General features: G+C 43.6%; 1 protein-coding gene across 8 annotated transcripts in view; it reads left to right on the top strand.

The window, feature by feature from the left end:
* Nucleotides 1–21,394, top strand: part of sash1b (SAM and SH3 domain containing 1b) — an 83,198-nt gene that overhangs the window by 25,223 nt on the left and 36,581 nt on the right. Inside the window, exon 1 of one of the 8 annotated variants that reach the window (XM_041854638.2) lies at nucleotides 20,677–20,783. The exons of the other annotated variants lie outside the window; for them this stretch is intronic. The gene's annotated coding sequence lies outside the window, so the exon portion shown is untranslated. Of the gene's footprint in view, nucleotides 1–20,676; nucleotides 20,784–21,394 lie in introns of those variants that run through there. 8 annotated transcript variants of the gene reach the window in all.

Here is a 21,394-nt window from a genome sequence, read left to right as displayed (position 1 = left end):
AGTCTCTCTGGTAGCATTCTGAACACTGCACTTGCTCCTTTTGTGTTTTGACTGGTGCATTGTGGGTAGTCTTTAGCTCAGTGACAAGGCAGCCAGACTGGTGGGCCCCAGGCTCTTGGCCCCATGCTGTATCCTTTCACTCCCCTGTCGCCAGGAGCAGCTCTGTGCCACCGGACTGACACTGACCTCAGTGGATTGTGCTGCTTGGTTGGCTTCTGGGCTGAGGGGCTGTGACGTCAAGGACTGGCCTGGACCTGACAGCTGCTGCGAGCCATTGTAATTTTGAGGTAACATGATGGGAATGTTGGTCTATAAATATTCCTTGGGCATGTTATGGGTTCAGAGGTTATATGTTAACTTGGTAAACGGGGACTGACTCATCCATGTTGTGATACACTGTGAAAGACCCATCATCAGGATAGATGGGTTTTTGCTTGAAGGAGTTTCTTAAATGTCACCAAATGATAAGAGTGCGCTTATCAAGACAGCCAATTGGCTGGAACTAACATTTAAGCATCAGTCTAGGACATTGTTCCCCAACTGGCGGCCCGCAGGACGAATTTGACCCACGTGTGGTTTTATTTGGCCCCACAAGTTTTCTGAGCAAAATAATAAGTATATATATACATACACACAGTGCCTTCGGAAAGTATTCAGACCCCTTGACTTTTCCCACATTTTGTTACATTACAGCCTTATTCTAAAATTGATTCAATTGTTTGTTTTCCTCATCAATCTACACACAATACCCCATAATGACAAAGCAAAAACAGTTTTTTAGATTTTTTGCAAATGTGTATATATAAAAAAAAAAAACGTAAATATCACATTTACATAAGTATTCAGACCCTTTACTCAGTACTTTGTTGAAGCACCTTTGGCAGCGATTACAGCCTCGAGTCTTCTTGGGTATGATGCTCCAAGCTTGGCACACATGCGCTGTCAGGTTGGATGGGGAGCGTTGCTGCACAGCTATTTTGAGGTCTCTCTAGAGATGTTCTATTGGGTTCAAGTCCGGACTCTGGCTGGGCCATTCAAGGACATTCAGAGACTTGTCCCGAAGCCACTCTTGCATTGTCTTGGCTGTGTGCTTAGGGTCGTTGTCCTGTTGGAAGGTGAACCTTCGCCCCAGTCTGATGTCCTGAGCGCTCTGGAGCAGGTTTTCATCAAGGATCTCTGTTTCTTTGCTCCGTTAATATTTTCCTTGATCCTGACTAGTCTCCCAGTCCATGCCGCTGAAAAACATCCCCACAGCATGATGCTGCCACTACCATGCTTCACCGTAGGGATGGTGCCAGGTTTCCTCCAAACGTGAAGTTTGGCATTCAGGCCAATGAGTTCAATCTTCGTTTCATCTGACCAGAGAATCTTGTTTCTCACGGTCTGAGAGTCTTTAGGTGCCTTTTGGCAAACTCCAAGCGGGCTGTCATGTGCCTTTTTACTGAGAAGTGGCTTTCGTCTGGCCACTCTACCATAAAGGCCTGATTGGTGGAGTGCTGCAGAGATGGCTGTCCTTCTAGCCATAGAGGAACTCTAGAGCTCTATCAGAGTGACCTTCGGGTTCTTGGTCACCTCCCTGACCAATGTCCTTCTCCCCCGATTGCTCAGTTTGGCCGGGCGGCCAGCTCTAGGAAGTGTCTTGGTGGTTCCAAGCGTCTTCCATTTAAGAATGATGGAGGCCACTGTGTTCTTGATGACCTTCAATGCTGCAGAAATGTTTTTGTACCCTTACCCAGATCTGTGCCTTGGCACAATCCTGTCTCGGAGCTCTACAGACAATTCCTTCGACCACATGGCTTGGTTTTTGCTCTGACATGCACTGTCAACTGTGGGACCTTATATAGACATGTGTGTGCCTTTCCAAATCATGTCCAATCAATAGAATTTACCACAGGTGGACTCCAATCAAGTTGTAGAAACATCTCAATGATGATCAATGGAAACAGGATGCACTTGAGCTCAGTTTCGATTCTCAAAGCAAAGGGTCTGAATACTTATGTAAATAAGCTATTTCTGTTTTTTATTTTTAATACATTTGAATAAATTGCTACAAACCTGTTTTCGCTCTGTCATTTTGGAGTATTGTGTGTAGATTGCTGAGAGAGAAATAATATTTAATGAATTTTAGAATAAGGCTGTAACGTTACAAAATCTGGAAAAAGTCAAGGGGTCTGAATACTTTCCTACGGCACGGCACTGTACGTGTGTGTGTGTATATATAGTGATCAATGTAGATATATATTTTTGGGGGGGGACATAAAAGCAAATGCAAAAATTCTGACAGATTTCAAACAGTATTTAAACCCAAGTAATGTCTGGACTCTTTCTTGCAGGGAACAATGGAGCCATTTTGTATTTATGAGGCGTTATCTCTGGGTCGTGCTATGTCATTTCAGCAAGCCATGAAACCCACCATCTCATTGTTCTGAAATCATTTCTGTAGTTAGAAATAGATAAGATTAGCATTCCTGCAACGTTATTTTGTTGAAATATAATTTAATCTGAGTATTTAAGCTAATTGATTTCACCCAAATGGGCATTTTTAAGGATGAATATAATGTTCATTAAATATAGTACCTATCATCCGATTTGGGCCAAACTTTTTTCTAACAATGAGTAAGACAGGAAGAATCTAAAGAAATGGCCAAAAGCCACCCACGGGCCCCACACACTCCACGCCAATCCCACCCCAACAACGAGCATACAGTATCAGTTCTCTATGTCTGACAAGTAGTATGGAGCTGCGGCTCCGAGTATTGTTTCTTCATCCTATGGAATCCCAGTAAATTTCGTGAGGCCTCATTGTTATTATTTTTATATATTTTTTACTTTGGTTTATTTAGTAAATATTTTCTTAAGTCTATTTTCTTAACTGCATTGTTGGTTAAGGGCTTGTAAGTAAGCATTTCACGATAAGGTCTACATCTGTTGTATTCAGCGCATTGTGACAAATAAAATGTGATTTGTGCCACAAATGCTAAAAAGTAAGCATTTGAAACAGTGGCCAACAAAACCAAAGCGTGGGTTGTTGTCATAACTTGTCCATAGGCTGCTTACACGGTAAGGAAACTAATGTCATTATGTAATTAGGGTGAACTACCCCTTTAACATTGGTGGGGGGAATTCAAAAATAAATAAATAAATAATCACCTAATAGAGGGAATATCACCATCTAGTGGTCAGAACTGGGTGAAATCAGGATGTATGCTGAAACATACAGTTTACAGTTTAGTCATTTAGCAGACACTCTTATCCAGAGCGACTTCCAATTAGTAAGTGCGTACATTTTTCATACTGCCCCCCCCGTGGGATAAATATAAACATAAACCTAACAACTAAATTGACTAATTTCTCTGAACAGTGAAAAAAAACATCACCAAATTAACTCGGAATACATTACGTAGGATTTAGAAACGCAGCACCATACTACTTGTCAGACATAAAACTGATACTATATGCTCGTTGTTGGGGTGGGTTTGGCGTGGCGTGTTGTGGGTCAGTGGGTGGCATTACACAAAGAAATGGTTAAACTCATTGTTAGAAAGTTTGGACCAAATCGGATGATAAGTACTATATTTAATGAATATTAACACTATAAATTAAGTCTGCCAATTTGGGTGCAATCAATTAGCTTAATTTCTCAGTGATCAAATTATATTTCAACAAAATAATGTTGCAGGAATGCTAATCTTACCAGAGATGTGTTTCCATCAAATTGACTTGTTGCAGGTAAAAGCCTGTGTGTGATGACGTAGTACACATAGAAATACATTTAGCAGTTAAATTCCCAAGTACCGAATAAAAAATACAAGTTAAGTGGGTTTCCATCGCATTTTCAACTCTACTAATGGTTTTCTCACAAAAACAATTTGCGTCCTGTAGCGAGTGTGTCCACTCTGGCCAACACTAGAGCCTACATGATGAGATTATTATGGACAAAAGAGAGAGATTTATATATATATATTTTTTTTAAACTGCAGCCAAACATCGATGATCATGTCACCAGAATAAGACCCTCGATATTTATTGGAAAGGAGCATCAAGCTCATCAGTGGCGATTTTACCATGTAAATATTGGTGGGGCAAACTTCCCCAAAAATGTTTTTGATGCATGCCAGCAAAGCCACTACACAACACTAAACAATACATTAATTACACTATAACGGTGACAAACGGTGCCCACAAACTGTTAGGGCCTACATAAAGCTGTCCCAACAGCAGAGCTTTCTTTTCAGCACCATGGAGTGAATCCTTACCACCGCTACACCTGACTATCAGCAGAGCCTTGTCTGGCAGCAAAACAGTTCATTCAGCCTCATTTACTGCCTTTTAAAAAAACATATGGCGGACTTGCTTAAACAAATGTGGTTTCTGCTGACAATTGAGATGTACAAACTATGGCATAAGGGGACGACAAGCGGATAAGAGGCAATCCGTAATTTCAATTTAAGACATTGTTGAACGAGCTAGGACAGATGTAGTCAAGATAACAACTATTTGTCCAGCACTTTTGAAATGTACAGCAAAATAATTCAGAACATGGGCAGTTCTTACAGTGTTCTCCCTGTACACCAAGTCAGAACCATAGGATAAATAAAGGGGGCATAGAAGCAGCCTATGATGGCCGATGAGCACCACTGTTTTATCTATCATTTCTCTTCGTATGACAAGGATTAAAAATGATTTTGCAGTAGATTGTCAATGTGATTCATGATGATGACTGCTTGTCTAGCTTGCTAGCTAAGATTTTGAAAGTATGATGTTGACATGATCAGTCCAATCAAAGCTACGGTGTGTGTGTGTGTGTGTGTGTGTATATATATATATATATATATATATATATATATATATATATATATAAAACGTGATTTGATGTCATTTTATCTGTGGCCAATGACATTCAGGATTCTTGGATGGGCACTTCTAATGTAACACTATGGCAGCACCCAAGGGGCTTTGAATTTTCTAGTGCTCCCTGTAGATTTTGCATTGACGTAGTGTCCCCATGAGTGAAACTTATAATTTTCTTTAATTTGTTTGTATATAATGTTTTTTGGTTAACCGGTGAAGCTCAAAACTGAATTGTTAGATGCTACTGCACTGTTGGAGCTAGGAACACAAGCATTTCGCTACACCCGCAATAACATCTGCTAAATATGTGTATGCGACCCAATAAGATTTGAAATGACGGTGAATGAAGCTCATCACATGCCCTTTTTTCTTTTTCTCCCCAATTACGATCTTGTCTCATCGCTCCCCAACGGGCTCGGGAGAGGTGAAGGTCGAGTCATGCGTCCTCCGAAACATGACCCGCCAAACAGCGCTCCTTAACACCCGCACGCTTAACCCGGAAGCCAGCTGCACCAATGTGTCGGAGGAAACACTTTTCAACTGACGACAGAAGTCAGCCTGCAGGCGCCCGGCCCGCCACAAGGAGTCGCTAGAGTGCGATTCGCTATGTAAAGCCCCCGGCCAAACCCTCCCCTAACCCGGACAACACTGGGGCGCTTGACTCCAGGTTTACTTCGATATGATTATGGTTAATTAATGGTTATTATATCAATATTTGCGCATAAGCGTTTCCACTGACATTTCTTGCATAATTTGTTTTACCAACACAAAAAGATCCCACCTTGTCTAGTGTATTTAGTTTTGTCGACATTTGGAAAGTTTACCAAAACATTTTCTGTTTCCATCATCTGTTTCTTTCTTGGTGTCTCTGAATATGTTAGTCGTGCCTGTGGTCCTCTGTAGCTCAATGGGTAGAGCATGGCACTTGTAACGCCAGGGTAGTGGGTTCGATCCCCGGGACCACCCATACGTAAAAATGTATGCGCACATGACTGTAAGTCGTTTTGGATAAAAGCGTCTGCTAAATGGCTTTATTATTATTATTATTATTATTATTATTATTATTATTACTACTGAATGACTGTATTGAACAGTGAAACTCAGCCATATTTGAATGTAGTTTGTAGCTGATGACAGAGACAGGTCTGTATAATCCTGTGAAATTCTTTCCAGTGAATAATTCTTTGTTGTTGACACATTTGACATTTGTGCGCAAGATTTATCAAGACCAAGTTGATTTGAAAAATATATATTTATGAAAGGTTTGTCTTGATGCACTATACCTCAGGCCAGGAAGAGATTCAGAACGATTATAGAACATACATCTTTCAACAACAAAATCTATTTATCGTGAATAAAGGTAGAGCCTAGAGGAGCAGAACAGAGAGATGTGATGTCTGATCCGTTGACATTTAGCTGGTAGCTTTTTACAGTTCCTCCGTCTCGGTAGATTCAGCCTAGCAGAAACACTGATTCAAAGGAGAAAAAACTGTTACAGGGTAGACAACAAATCGATTCAAACGTGAATATGAGAGAGTGTTTGAGAGATTTCTTCCCTGGCTTTGCTACAGAACCAATGTTCATGCATTCTAGACAGTTGATCATACTTCTTTCAAAATGATAGTCCCACTAAGCGCAAACAACATGGGATGGCGTGTCGCTGCAGAATGATGTGGTAGCCATGCTGGTTAAGTGCCTTGAATTCTAAATAAATCACTGACAGTGTCACCAGCAAAGCACCATCACACCTCCTCCTCCAAGCTTCACGGTGGAAACCACACATGCAGCGATCATCCGTTCACCTACTCTGCGTCTCACAAAGACACAGCGGTTGGAACCAAAAATTTGGAAAAGCAGCCAACAAGTGCTCAGCATATGTGGGAACTCCTTCAAGACTATTGGAAAAGCATTCCTCATGAAGCTGGTTGAGAGAATGCCAAGAGTGCGCAAAGCTGTCATCAAGGCAAAGGGTGGCGACTTTGAAGAATCTCAAATATAAAATATATTTTGATTTGTTGAACACTTTTTTTGGTTACTACATGATTCCATATGTGTTATTTCTTAGTTTTGATGTCTTCACTATTATTCTACAATGTGGAAAATATTTAAAATAATTAAAAACCCTGGAATGAGTAGGTGTGTCCAAACCTTTGACTGGTACTGTACATTGGAATAACAGGGCTGTTTCTAGATATAGGACATCGTAAAGCACCAGTGCTATCAATACTAATCTGGGTCTCCCTCTCCTCTCCCCCTGAAGCAATACCATCACAGCCCGGAGAGGAGCACTTAACTAGTGACACACACCACCCTAAAGACAGCAGAACACTGAAGTTAACACTCAAGGTCAAACGACTCCCCTGTGGATTATAAAGTGTTCGAGGTCAAACGACTCCCCTGTGGATTATAAAGTGTTCGAGGTCAAGCGACTCCCCTATGGATTATAAAGTGTTCGAGGTCAAACGACTCCCCTGTGGATTATAAAGTGTTCGAGGTCAAACGACTCCCCTGTGGATTATAAAGTGTTCGATGGGCATGGTGGTGTGTTTATTACACAGTGGGCCCGGATAGAGGTACAGCAGTTAGTGTTTTACTACTGCAGTGGAGATTTATGTTTGCAGTGGAGGAGATTCTTGCAAATGTAATGACACTGTTAAAGTGTGTTTATGCGTGCGTGTGTACTACGTTCATTTTATCCTGAGGTGATCCTGTGAATGAACACTATAGTGCAGCACAAGCAAAGCTACCAGCTCTTGCAGTTTTAATCCATAGCACCATAGCAAAGTAGAAGAGGCTCAACAACAGCTCTTGTGGCTCTTTTACCTAAAGTGGTATGCGGTAGGCTAAGTCATCTCCTTGTGTTGTTTCTGGGTTTCAGTATGTCTGGGCTAAGTAATCTCTAGTGCTTCTGGTTTCAGTATGTCTGGGTTAAGTAATCTCTTGTAGTTTTTCTGGTTTCAGTATGTCTGGGCTAAGTAATCTCTAGTGCTTCTGGTTTCAGTATGTCTGGGTTAAGTAATCTCTTGTAGTTTTTCTGGTTTCAGTATGTCTGGGCTAAGTAATCTCTAGTGCTTCTGGTTTCAGTATGTCTGGGCTAAGTAATCTCTTGTAGTTTTTCTGGTTTCAGTATGTCTGGGTTAAGTAATCTCTAGTGCTTCTGGTTTCAGAATGTCTGGGTTAAGTAATCTCTAGTGCTTCTGGTTTCAGAATGTCTGGGTTAAGTAATCTCTAGTGCTTCTGGTTTCAGAATGTCTGGGTTAAGTAATCTCTAGTGCTTCTGGTTTCAGAATGTCTGGGTTAAGTAATCTCTAGTGCTTCTGGTTTCAGAATGTTTGGGTTAAGTAATCTCTTGTGTTTCAGTGTGTCTGGGTTAAGTACTCAGGCTATTGTTATTTGATTTTCAGAGATGGAGCAGTCTGTATGATGTTCGTGTGGATGGATGGATGGATGGATGCACTTGGGTGGTTTGAACATCTATTGCCAGACACTTATCTTCCTGCACTGTTAGTCAGTGAGTGATGGCCATATCAGAGTGATGCTTTTTGTTTGTTGGAAAGCTACTGTTCATAAAAATAAATGGGAAAAGGGTTGGGGGGGGTTCCATTTAGCAGACGCTTTTATCCAAAGTGACTTAGTCAGGAATCGAACCCATTATCCTGAGGTTGCAAGCGCCGTACTCTACCAACCGTACTCTACCAACCGTACTCTACCAACCGTACTCTACCAACCGTACTCTACCAACCGAGCTACAGAAGATCAGAGGATTCATCTCTGTGTTTACTTTAGCTTACTTTAGTTTAGTACAGATTAATTTTCTCTGCTGATTTTTCATCTGATCCATCATCACTGAAATCGAAATAGCGGGGGAAAAAAGGTCAAAAGAACACAGCTGTGTCCACTGTCCTCAAAAGCTGTGTCCACTGTCCTCAAAAGCGGTCTCCAGTTTTGTAGTTTTGTGATCATTAGGCTGGATGCTGACTCTGCTCTCTAGCCTAATTAGTATCTAAGCTGTCTCCCATAGGACTTTGTCATCAAGCCTGCTTGGCCAGTGAGTGGCCGACCTGATTCAATCAGCCTTTTGTTTTCATTTAATTTCATAAGAAATTATTTGATATTGTGCTCGTGAAGTACTGAAGTCTATGCTCATGAGGCGTCTCTTTGAAAAATGTGAAGTGTTGATGAAGCAGGTTATCACGATCAATCCTATAGCTTGTTCTCCATCTTTTTAAATAGTGAGCCAACATGTTTTCAGTACATTTATTTCCATGACTGATCAAAACTAATTTTCTCATGGCTCTCTTATCCCTCTGCAGCAGACATATAGTGAGCAATATGTTTGGAACAATATGGAACACAATATGATTGCAGTATCAAATCACAATACATATAGAATCGTGAGAATGCAATACATATCGTATCATATTATTATATTATTATATCGTATTGGCACGTAAGCGTCGTGATAATGTCGTATCGTGAGGTCCCTGGTAATTCCCAGCGCCAGTCTCCATACTGTTCCCAATTTAGTCTTGTCACGCTTGTTGAAGGACGGGTCAGACCAAGGCGCAGCGTGAAATGCATACATGTTTATTAACCAAAATAAACACACGAACAAAACAACGTAACGTGAAGTCCTCAGGCTAAACACAATACAAGCCTAACACGGAACAAGATCCCACAACTAATGAATGCAAACAGGCTGCCTAAGTATGATCCCCAATCAGAGACAACGAGCGACAGCTGTCTCTGATTGGGAATCACACCCGGCCAAACATAGAAATACAACACCTAGAATGTAAACATAGAAATAACAACATAGATCTCCACACCCTGACTCAACATACTAGAGTCCCATAAGTCAGGGCGTGACAAGTCTGTCATTTGAGATGTATAGGAGTAAAGAGTTTTAAACAGCATCTGATGTTGCGTTGATGGCTTTTGGTCAGTGAGTGAGAAACTAGCCATACCTGCTCTATGATACATGTCCTCTATGGGAGCAGTGGAGCATCGCTGTGTCCTTGTCTGGCTCATTCACAAGCGTCTACTATTGAGCTCTACTACACTTGTTAACAAACACTGTAAATTGGTCTTAGAGATGCCTTTACTTTGGCCTCGGTAGTTTGTCTAATGAACATCAGCATAAGGACTCTGTCTACCTTTGTCTCAATCCTCCTCTTATTCTTACCATTGTTTTTATTTCTTGTATTTATTAGACCGCAAACCCACAATCAAACCAGAAATACATCTTCTCTGTCATGTGCACTGGTGTCCCAGCCAGTCAGCATATTAACAGGAAGGGTGGGTGTCATAACAATAGCTCAGATAGGGGAAGTGCAGAATGTGCAGAATGTTTATATGAGGAATGAGAGGAAACAGGTTGACAGGTAGTGTTAACCTGTCCCTCCCTGCAGGATGGGGCACTGCTAATAAATCCTCCACTTTCTCCTTTAATCTAATCTGCTTTAAAGCTACAGTCTGTAATTCGTTTTTCAGAGAAAGTGCATCTCTGTCACTTTTTTTGCTGTAAAGCTGAGGGATATTGCAGATTGCATCTTTTTAAAGCTAGGGCCCAGGGATTTCTCCTATCTTCTCCTCTCCTGATGTTCTTCCTTTTTACAGGATGGGGCACAGAAAATAAATCCTCTGTTTCCTCATTTTTTTTAAATCTGGGGTGCTTTTTTTCAACAGAGGGGATTTCGAAGGTTGTGGGTTTAATTCCCGCAGGGATAACCTACACATACTGAAAATGTGTGCACTTTACAATACTTGACCTTGATCTCTCGGTGACTGAGATGCTTCTGGCCACAATGCTGACGTATCTGTGAGTCACAACCTCCATTTAGAATACAGTGTTTATTCATGCGTCCCATTTTTTGTACTTCACTTAATGTGTTTTCTGATGTAATGGACCTATTTTGGTTATTCTTGGAAACAGTTGGGGAGATGCCTGACAGGGATAGAGAAATATGCCGGAGAAAGAGGGAGAGATATCCAGAGATGGAGAGATTGGGGGGAGAAAGAGGGAGAGATATCCGGAGATGGAGAGATTGGGGGGAGAAAGAGGGAGAGATATCCGGAGATGGAGAGATTGGGGGGAGAAAGTAAGACAGAGGGATGGAAGATAATAACAAATGAAAGTGAGAGACAGGGAGTGGGGAGTAGTGGTGAGAGACAGGGAGTGGGGAGTAGTGGTGAGAGACAGGGAGTGGGGAGTAGTGGTGGGAGTGGGGAGTAGTGGGGAGAGACAGGGAGTGGGGAGTAGTGGGTGAGAGACAGGGAGTGGGGAGAGGGAGAGACAGGGAGTGGGGAGTAGTGGTGAGAGACAGGGAGTGGGGAGTAGTGGTGAGAGACAGGGAGTGGGGAGTAGGGGAGAGACAGGGAGGGGGGAGTAGTGGGGAGGAGACAGGGAGTGGGGGGAGTAGTGGGGAGAGACAGGGAGGGAGGGAGTGGGGAGTAGTGGGGAGAGACAGGGAGTGGGGAGTAGTGGGGAGAGACAGGGAGTGGGGAGTAGTGGGAGAGACAGGAGTGGGGGGAGTGGGGAGAGACAGGGAGTGGGGAGTTGGAGAGACAGGGAGTGGGGAGTAGTGGTGAGAGACAGGGAGTGGGGAGTAGTGGGGAGAGACGGGGAGTGGGGAGTAGTGGGGAGAGACAGGGAGTGGGGAGTAGTGGGGAGAGACAGGGAGTGGGGAGTAGTGGTGAGAGACAGGGAGTGGGGAGTAGTGGTGAGAGACAGGGAGTGGGGAGTAGTGGTGAGAGACAGGGAGTGGGGAGTAGTGGTGAGAGACAGGGAGTGGGGAGGAGTGGTGAGAGACAGGGAGGGGGGAGGAGTGGGGAGAGACAGGAGTGGGGAGTAGTGGTGAGAGAAGGGAGGGGGAGTAGTGGTGAGAGAAGGGAGTAGTGGGGAGAGAGAGGGGAGTAGTGGTGAGAGACAGGGAGTGGGGAGAGTGGGAGAGGGGAGTGGGGAGAGTGGGGAGAGACAGGGAGTGGGGAGAGGGAGAGAGGGAGTGGGGAGAGACGGGGAGTGGGGAGTAGTGGTGAGGAGACGGAGTGGGGAGTAGTGGGGAGAGACGGGTAGTGGTGAGAGACGGGGAGTGGGGAGTAGTGGGGAGAGACAGGGAGTGGGGAGTAGTGGTGAGAGACAGGGAGTGGGGAGTAGTGGGGAGAGACAGGGAGTGGGGAGTAGTGGTGAGAGACAGGATAGCACATGAAGACAAACAGGTGATGGCGATAATGGAGATATCAATCAGGACAGAGATACGAACTGTGGTCCATTTTTCTTTTTCTTTTTTAACTTTTTGCCAGTTAAAAAAACCTACATACTCACAGTGAATGTTATAAAAAAATATATATGTTTCCTTTGTGGTTCCTAAATTCCATTGAAGCTGTACAACGGCTCCTTCCAAAGTGGCACCCTATTCCCTACATAGTTCACTACTTTTTACCTAGGCCCACAGGGCTCTGGTCAAAAGTAGGGCAATATATAGGGAATAGGGTGTAATTTGTGACACACAGGTGTGCTGAGAACTAGAGAGAGGGGCCGTTTTGAGAGGTTTGTTGCACCAGAGACAAAAGGACTTGAGTTTCAACAGAGCCCTCATCACTAAAAGCCTATTGTCTAAGTAGATAAGTAAATGACTGAAGTAAATGTAATGTGCTCTTTTGGCTGTGCTGAGAAGAAGGAGAGAGTGGAGCTCATAGTGATGGAAAAGGAGCTGTTCTAAGTGTTATTTTGTTTTTGTGCTAAGTGTTCCTGTGGTAGTGTTCTGGGTGTTCCTGTGGTAGTGTTCTGGGTGTTCCTGTGGTAGTGTTCTGGGTGTTCCTGTGGTAGTGTTTTGGGTGTTCCTGTGGTAGTGTTTTGGGTGTTCCTGTGGTAGTGTTTTGGGTGTTCCTGTGGTAGTGTTCTGGGTGTTCCTGTGGTAGTGTTCTGGGTGTTCCTGTGGTAGTGTTCTGGGTGTTCCTGTGGTAGTGTTCTGGGTGTTCCTGTGGTAGTGTTTTGGGTGTTCCTGTGGTAGTGTTTTGGGTGTTCCTGTGGTAGTGTTTTGGGTGTTCCTGTGGTAGTGTTTTGGGTGTTCCTCTGGTAGTGTTCTGGGTGTTCCTCTGGTAGTGTTCTGGGTGTTCCTCTGGTAGTGTTCTGGGTGTTCCTCTGGTAGTGTTTTGGGTGTTCCTGTGGTAGTGTTTTGGGTGTTCCTGTGGTAGTGTTCTGGGTGTTCCTGTGGTAGTGTTCTGGGTGTTCCTGTGGTAGTGTTCTGGGTGTTCCTGTGGTAGTGTTTTGGGTGTTCCTGTGGTAGTGTTTTGGGTGTTCCTGTGGTAGTGTTCTGGGTGTTCCTCTGGTAGTGTTCTGGGTGTTCCTCTGGTAGTGTTCTGGGTGTTCCTCTGGTAGTGTTCTGGGTGTTCCTCTGGTAGTGTTGTGGGTGTTCTTGTGGTAGTGTTCTAAGTGAAAGCCTGTCTCTGCCCTGTGGGAGATTTCTTTTTTTCAAGACACTCAATCTAACACCCTGCTGATGTACTTCAAATGTTCCTCTCTACCCTCTACTCTCTGCCCACTACTCTACTGATTACACTCGGCTCCACTTGACAACCAAAAGCTCCCACAGACATCACTACAGCGCTAGGAACATTGTCTCCTGTCTGACTTCATTTAGTTCTTCAGTGTACTCTGACTCTCAACCTCCCCATCTCCTCCTTCTGTCCTTCCTTCCAAGGATAGCCTTAGCTACATGATCCAATACTGATTCCACTATGGAGTGGAGTCATTAAAGCCATTAGCCTAGCTAGCAGCGTGCTTTTACTTTCCTCCATCAGAAGAATTGCATGAGAATCCAGAGTGACTTTGAACACTGGTTATGGTTTCACAATAAATCACAGAGGACAAGGTGTTGTGTTGCATACTGTATCTGTATTGGACCTGGTCTGCTACTCTATCAGGTGAAAGTTTGATCGGCTACTGTTGACCTTTTCCATTACGGTATGGAGCATTGAACCGGTTAGATCCTTCCCACACTAACGGCAGCTCACGGACCCACTAACGCTCTACACTCATGCCCATTGAATCCGGCATATTTTGTACGTTAACAATAATTCCGAGCACATTGGCAAAGGGGAGAACACCATACAGAGGAATATTTCAGAATGGCAGAAGAGAACAGAATACTGTTATAGCGATTGAATATGCACCGTGAATCCCATTTGATTCTTTCAGTCAATAGCTAGCCTTACTCTCTGTGTGGGCGACTCACACATGGACTGGTTTTAACACCCTCATGACTACGTTTCACAGCCCTGTCGATTTGTGTTCAGTGACCTCGATGCACAGACGCCACACCAGTCTCCTGCTATGTGTCCAGTTAGTGTTGGTTGACATTTGAGACTCAAAGAAGGATTCAGTGAGATGCATTCCATTTCATATTTCCATGAGCAAATCAATGTAAACGTTATTTATGTAGCACATTTCATAGAATACAAGGCAGTGCAGACAGCACAGTGCTTCACATACATAAATAAATCAAAGCGAAGATGAAAACATTAACATAATGTTTCCAACAGAGCTGGATAAGTTATAACTCAGTGACCAGGTTATGAAAAAATCATCTTTAACCTGAATAATGCAGAATGGTTAAACCAAAAGGATTTAAGCAGAAATGCATTGAAAATGTAATAATTAGTCATGAATTATAAATCATCTTCCTCTAAGTATGGTGCAGCTTGTATCAAACACACATTTTAATAGCTCTAAAATGTAAGTGAGGTTTTGATGAGGAACAGTCAGTCATATTCCAACGTTTGGAGGATTTATTAGCAATATCTTGAGTCTGGTAGCTAACAGAAACTATCAAATAAAACACAATTGTACACAGTTGCCATATACACTGCAATATTTAAGGGAGGTACACCTCTTTCAGAGGGGTGGTTTCATGGAGCGCATGTCCGTGACTTATAGACAGTGACACTGAAACAGATGATTGGTTGGAGAAAGACTCTTTTATTGTATCTCCTTCAATGTATAGCCAAGAATCCTGAAGCTAAAGAGAATGTTGGAGAGAGTCGCGCATTCCGCTTGCCAACAATACTTTGACATAAGGTGCCAAAGTCGAGTGTTTTGTTGTGCAAGCCAGTTAATAAAACAATGTAACTTGTTAACCATGTTTCTACCGTGTATAAAGCTGGCCATTTTTAAACTCTAGCAATGTGAAATATATTATTAGAATAACGATCAAAGTGTTGCTAGAGAATAATCATATTTAATCTACCTGATGTGTTACGGTACAAGTTATTGAAGTGTGTGTGTTTATGTAAAACTGTTGTTTATTATACATGTCCATGGGAAATTAGGCATTTATGGTAGAAATGTGTTTTGGGGCTATCATGATGGAACATTCCCAGCGGAAGGGAGTTCCTGGAAAGAGTACCTAGGTGCTCAGTTGGTTTTTGCCTGGGAGGAGAGCAGGCTGGGCAGGTAACAGGTTAGCTAGAGTAGAGTTACACCAGAGTTTTTTGTTATAGGCAAAGAGTTGTTGCCGAAATAGTTTATACTGAGAATATCTTTGATTTATTCAAGTCTTTGTCAACGTCCTGTTTGTTATTTTCTGTACAAGTTTTATTGGCCAATTCGTCCTGCACCGGTTAATATTGTAAATAAAAGCCTCTAAGAGAGGTGAACATCCTGTCTGTCTCCTCACTGTCCAATCCGCCGCTTCTGCTTCACAGGTCGTTTGTGACAAAACTGGATCAGACATAATTTTTTACAACCAAGAGGGAGCAAATGTATAATATGTTGTACGTTTTAGAGTGCGATAATTGATTAATTGATTGCAAGTTTCATTGAATCTTCATGAACATTTTTGGTCCATTTCCCCACTCCATTCAGCAGTCCTAAAAGCTAGCATATTATTCCATGATTGACATCTGCCCCTATCTCTCCAGGCAGCTCTTTCTTTGCCTCTCCCAAGGTGGACTAGTGTAGTGACGTTGATGTTACTGGGCTGCTCCAGTTACACTAACATTAACACTGTAGTAGTACACTATGCACTCGCAGGCTGTGTCCCAAATGGCACCCTATTCCCTAGATAGTGCACTATCGGCCCTGGTCAAATGTAGTACACAACATGGGGATTAGGGTACCATTTGGGGATGCAGATGCCATGTGGGTTAATTACCAGTGCATGAAGCCTGATGAAATTATTTCAGAATCTCTGAATTAAACATGCTTCAGGCGCCAGGAACAATCCAGACAGGCTCCTCAACCATAAAGAGTATACAGAGGGAAAACGAACCCCCTCTCTTTCAAATCAAATCAAATTTTATTTGCCACATGCGCCGAATTCAACAGGTGTAGACATTACCGTGAAATGCTTACTTACAGCCCTTAACCAACAATGCATTTATTTCTTAATAAAAAAGTAAAATAAAACAACAACAAAAGTGTTGAGAAAAAAAAGAGCAGAAGTAAAATAAAATAACAGTAGGGAGGCTATATATACAGGGGGGTACCGGTGCAGAGTCAATGTGCGGGGGCACCAGATGTTGAGGTAATATGTACATGTGGGTAGAGTTAAAGTGACTATGCATAAATAATTAACAGAGTAGCAGCAGCGTAAAAAGATGGGGTGGGGGGGCAGTGCAAATAGTCCGGGTAGCCATGATTAGGTGTTCAGGACTCTTATGGCTTGGGGGTAGAAGCTGTTGAGAAGCCTTTTGGACCTAGACTTGGTGCTCTGGTACCGCTTGCCGTGCGGTAGCAGAGAGAACAGTCTATGACAAGGGTGGCTGGAGTCTTTGACGCACTACCCTCTTCAGTGCCTTGCAGTCGGAGGCCGAGCAGTTGCCATACCAGGCGGTGATGCAACCGGTCAGGATGCTCTCGATGGTGCAGCTGTAGAACTTTTTGAGGATCTGAGGACCCATGCCAAATCTTTTCAGTCTCCTGAGGGGGAATAGGCTTTGTCGTGCCCTCTTCACGACTGTCTTGGTGTGTTAGGACCATGATAGTTAGTTGGTGATGTGGACACCAAGGAACTTGAAGCTCTCAACCTGTTCCACTACAGCCCCGTCGATGAGAATGGGGGCGTGCTCAGTCCTCTTTTTTATCCTGTAGTCCACAATCATCTCCTTTGTCTTGGTCACGTTGAGGGAGAGGTTGTTATCCTGGCACCACACGGCCAGGTCTCTGACCACCTCCTTATAGGCTGTCTCATCATTGTTGGTGATCAGGCCTACCACTGTTGTGTCGTCGGCAAACTTAATGATGGTGTTGGAGTCGTGCCTGGCCATGCAGTCATGGGTGAATAGGGAGTACAGAGGGGACTGAGCACGCACCCCTGAGGGGCCCCCGTGTTGAGGATCAGCGTGGCAGATGTGTTGTTACCTACCCTTACCACCTAGGGGCGGCCCGTCAGGAAGTCCAGGATCCAGTTGCAGAGGGAGGTGTTTAGTCCCAGGATCCTTCGCTTAGTGATGAGCTTTGAGGGCACTATGTTGTTGAACGCTGAGCTGTAGTCAATGAATAGCATTCTCCCGTAGGTGTTCCTCTTGTCCAGGTGGGAAAGGGCAGTGTGGAGTGCAATAGAGATTGCATCATCTGTGGATCTGTTGGGGCGGTATGCAAATTGGAGTGGGTCTAGGGTTTCTGGGATAATGGTGTTGTGAGCCATGACCAGCCTTTCAAAGCACTTCATGGCTACAAGAAGGCTACATCTTCGTCTTTCTTTCTGTCTGTCTCGCTCTTGTTTCTTTTCTTTCTTTCTCTCGCCATTTGTCTTTCATCACTCGCTCTTGGTTGCTGTCTGTCTGTCTGTCTGTGTCTGTCTCTCCATCTCTCTCACTGTCTGTCTCTCCCCCTCTATCTCTGAGTGCTGTTGAATTGTAAAGGGGATCTCTTCTTGTCTGGATATCTTTTTTTTTTGGGGGGGGGGGACATTTGTCAGCTTGTTATGTAAGTCGCTGCTAATGGATTTAAGGTCAATGTCCCAATCCCCTGGGGTAGGGCAGAGTTAGCCTACTGATGTAGAGAAATGCTCAGCGTTCGTTTTTCCCCATCCTCTTTTAAAGTTTCATTCAGATCCTTTTCAACGCGGTTCTGTTTCAGCCGTGGATCTTTTTAAAGAAATTTATATTACATAATAAATGTGTGAGCAGACACCCGCTGTGGGGTGTTCTGATGTGGTTCATCGGTTTAGTTTAGCCTCTTCCTTACAGCAACAGTCTCTATGCAGGACAGCATCAGTGGCACACGGCTCTACGCTGACAACATTATGACAAGGACTAGCCTCTTCCTTACAGCAACAGTCTCTATGCAGGGGAGGGCATCAGGGGCACACGGCTCTACGCTGACAACATTATGACAAGGACTAGCCTCTTCCTTACAGCAACAGTCTCTATGCAGGGGAGGGCTACGCTGACAACATTATGACAAGGACTAGCCTACTGGTTTCTTCTGTGTGGTAATGCTGCTCTATTGTCGGTCAATATAGAGAACAGTATCTCTGAGGGGATGAGAGATGGGTGGGGGGGTGGAAAGAGAGGAGAGGGAGAGAGGAGGGTGAGAGCCAAGGTTATTACAGTAAACTGAAATAAAATAATTAACAAACCTGTTGATGACGTGGCACCCAACCATTGGTTGTTGCAACATCTGAACAGGGGAACACCACGTTGTGGTTAGCTGATACCTAAAATACCTATCTAGGTGTTGTAAGATCTGGCAGGTGTCAGCGACGTCTGAGCAGAGGATCGCGCCCACAGTCATCACAGAGTATCTGCACAGGTGCGCTTCATGCTGCTACAACGTGGTAGCTATAGGACCAAAACAGCAGAAGTTTAGCCTCGCGCTTCAACACTCCTGGTTGTTGAGGAAATTGACCCACTACTACTGTTTACTTCGTGCATCTTCGTCTACATGCCCTGACCCATCACCCATTACTGCCCCCCTCCCCCCTGCCAGTGGCAAGAAGTGACATCCCCCCAAAACACACAACCTACAGAACATATAAAAGGCTCCTACCACACACAGGCTACTTTCTGTCCCTAACACTAAAACTGAAAGTAAATATAGAAACGAAATAGAAATGTTTCCTGGTTGCTAAAATTCTAATAGTTCGCCTAATTTCAGCATGGGAGAAAACAAGCTAGTATTTTGTAGAGAATCATTGTACTATCTAAACAGCTGTGAAATGTATTTTCCATAACCTAAAATATTGTATTTTCAGCTGTTTTGAAACTGTTTTACAAGACCGATAGTAAAAGTTTATTTTAAATTTAAGAACGGGAAGTATAGAAATAGCACATACAGAACAGATCTACCACTTAGACTTGCTTTCAATGAGATTGACAGATCTACAGTATAACACACATTTCTATGTGAATTTGGTCTGACCACCCAAAAAGTTGCATATTGCAGCTTTAATATAAAACCACAATTATAATAATCTTGGGAGGAGAGGGATGCCGTTAATGTGATTCCAGGCAAGGTCAGATTAAACAAGCGCTCAGTGTGTGTGTGTGTGTGTGTGTGTGTGTGTGTGTGTGTAGGTTATTGTGTCTGTTATGATCATATTCAGGAGGAACTGGCAGACCCAGACAGACAGCACACCACCTCCTCCTCCTGTCCATCCCCGGTCCCCTGGTGCACTGAGGTAACACCCAGCCCTGGCTGTGCCGCATAGCCAGGGGGAAAACTGCACTTTCTGGCACAAGCTGCCATGCCCTGTGTGTGTGGGGGGTGAGGGTGTATGCAGTGTGTATCTAACTCAGTCATCCACCTCCCATCTGCCCCTGCACTATAATCGCTGCCACTGATCTAATGATTGTGTTCCTGGCTGCCCTGCCATAGCTCTGCTGTACGCTGGAGACACTGGGGTAATGATTGTGTTCCTGGCTGCCCTGCCATAGCTCTGCTGTACGCTGGAGACACTGGGTTTAATATTAGGAGACAGACACAGGATTTCCCCACCTTTAATCTCATACAGTAGGGCGAGTAGGCTTATATTGGGGCCAGTCAAAGAAGGTCAGACCAAGATCTGCATTTTTGTTGTGGATGTCAAAAATAATAATTTAGTCCATGAGGGGGAAGGGCATCATACTGTTAATCTCGAGTCTTACTGTTGTGATTTTATTAGTACAGTAAACTGTTCTGTACCTGGAAATAGGACTATGTTTACGTGTAGACGTTCAATTGATTAGGATTGTTTTAGGAGGATTTGGGAGATTCTTACCAGAGGCTGTTCAGATGCCCACCCTTTGTAAATATTGACCATGAATAGATTGTCCAAGATCTTATGAAGACATAGGATACTTTGTCATCTTGGATAGTATGTTTTTTGTTAGAATACTTTATATAAATGAACCTTTTAGGATTCCCTCAGTCTCCTTGGTTAACAGAGGGTGAAGAAGGGGAGGAGCTATGGATGGGCTAGTTAACTTGCCTTTTGCTGCCCTCTGCTGGTGGTCAGTGAGACGTTGGGCTGAATGATCGTCACTAAACCTTGCCCCTTCTGTTTCTAAGTTCATTTTGCACCATACTCATTGAGCGTCACCTATTTGTGGTATAAATTCCTTAACCAAACTTGTGAAACAGCGTGTTATCCACACACACACACACACACACACACACACACACACACACACACACACACACACACACACACACACACACACACAGACCACAGACATCCTAACACTAAGCAGAGAGTGGTTTATGTTATCTAGTGAATGAACAGTGAGTCAGTGTGTGTGTGGTAGTGAGCTGTCCTTGCAGCCCGTCACACGAAGCCCCACCCTCACACAGCCCTGGCTTTATTTCTGTTTGCTGGACACTCCTCCTTTTGAGTTTGAGTTGTATTGTTCTGAAGAGTAACCCAGTCAAGTTCAAAAAGACAAAGAAGAACCGGACTGTCGTTCCAGCTGTCGAGTGGAGGACATAAGATACAGGCTGCCAACTCGTGGTGAGAATAGTAAAGGATCTCTTTACTTTTCCCGTTACTCTGTCTCACACTCAACGGGAGGATCTAGTAGAATAATGCCCGTTAGTTTAGTGTTGGTTTGCTGACATTAGCCGTCTTTCATAGGATGAAAGACGTTGTTCTGTAATGACAGACCTCTTTTGTGGCTGCGGAGAAGTTTGATCATAATAATTGGATCAGCTTTTATTTGCTGTGTCTGTGGTTCCTTCCCTTAGTGTCGTCCTGTTTCACCAAGCTGTGTGTGGGGTGTGTGACCCTGCTAAGGGATTGTTGTGATGGACATGATAGCTATGATGTATGATATGACCCAGTCCCCTGTTATTAGACTGTGTCGATACATGACATGAAGGGATATGTACTGTAGCACACCTGTTGCACATAATGAGTGTCTGTTGAATGGTTGATAGTTGGCCAAATGAATGAATGGGTGGAGGAGTGAACATGTGAATGAGAAGGCTAGGCCTATGTGTTTGCTAACTCTTATTAGGCTGAGATGATTGACACAAAACTAGAATTGATATAGAGGCGTGATCTAAGAGATATGTGGATTTGTATCTCTATATTGGCGGCAGGTAGCCTAGTGGTTAGCGTTG

The sequence above is a fragment of the Coregonus clupeaformis genome, chromosome 29, assembly GCF_020615455.1.
Source record: "Coregonus clupeaformis isolate EN_2021a chromosome 29, ASM2061545v1, whole genome shotgun sequence".
NCBI classification, from domain to species: domain Eukaryota; kingdom Metazoa; phylum Chordata; class Actinopteri; order Salmoniformes; family Salmonidae; genus Coregonus; species Coregonus clupeaformis.
The sequence above is the reverse complement of the archived record's forward strand: the minus strand, read 5'-3'. Positions and strand labels throughout refer to the sequence as shown.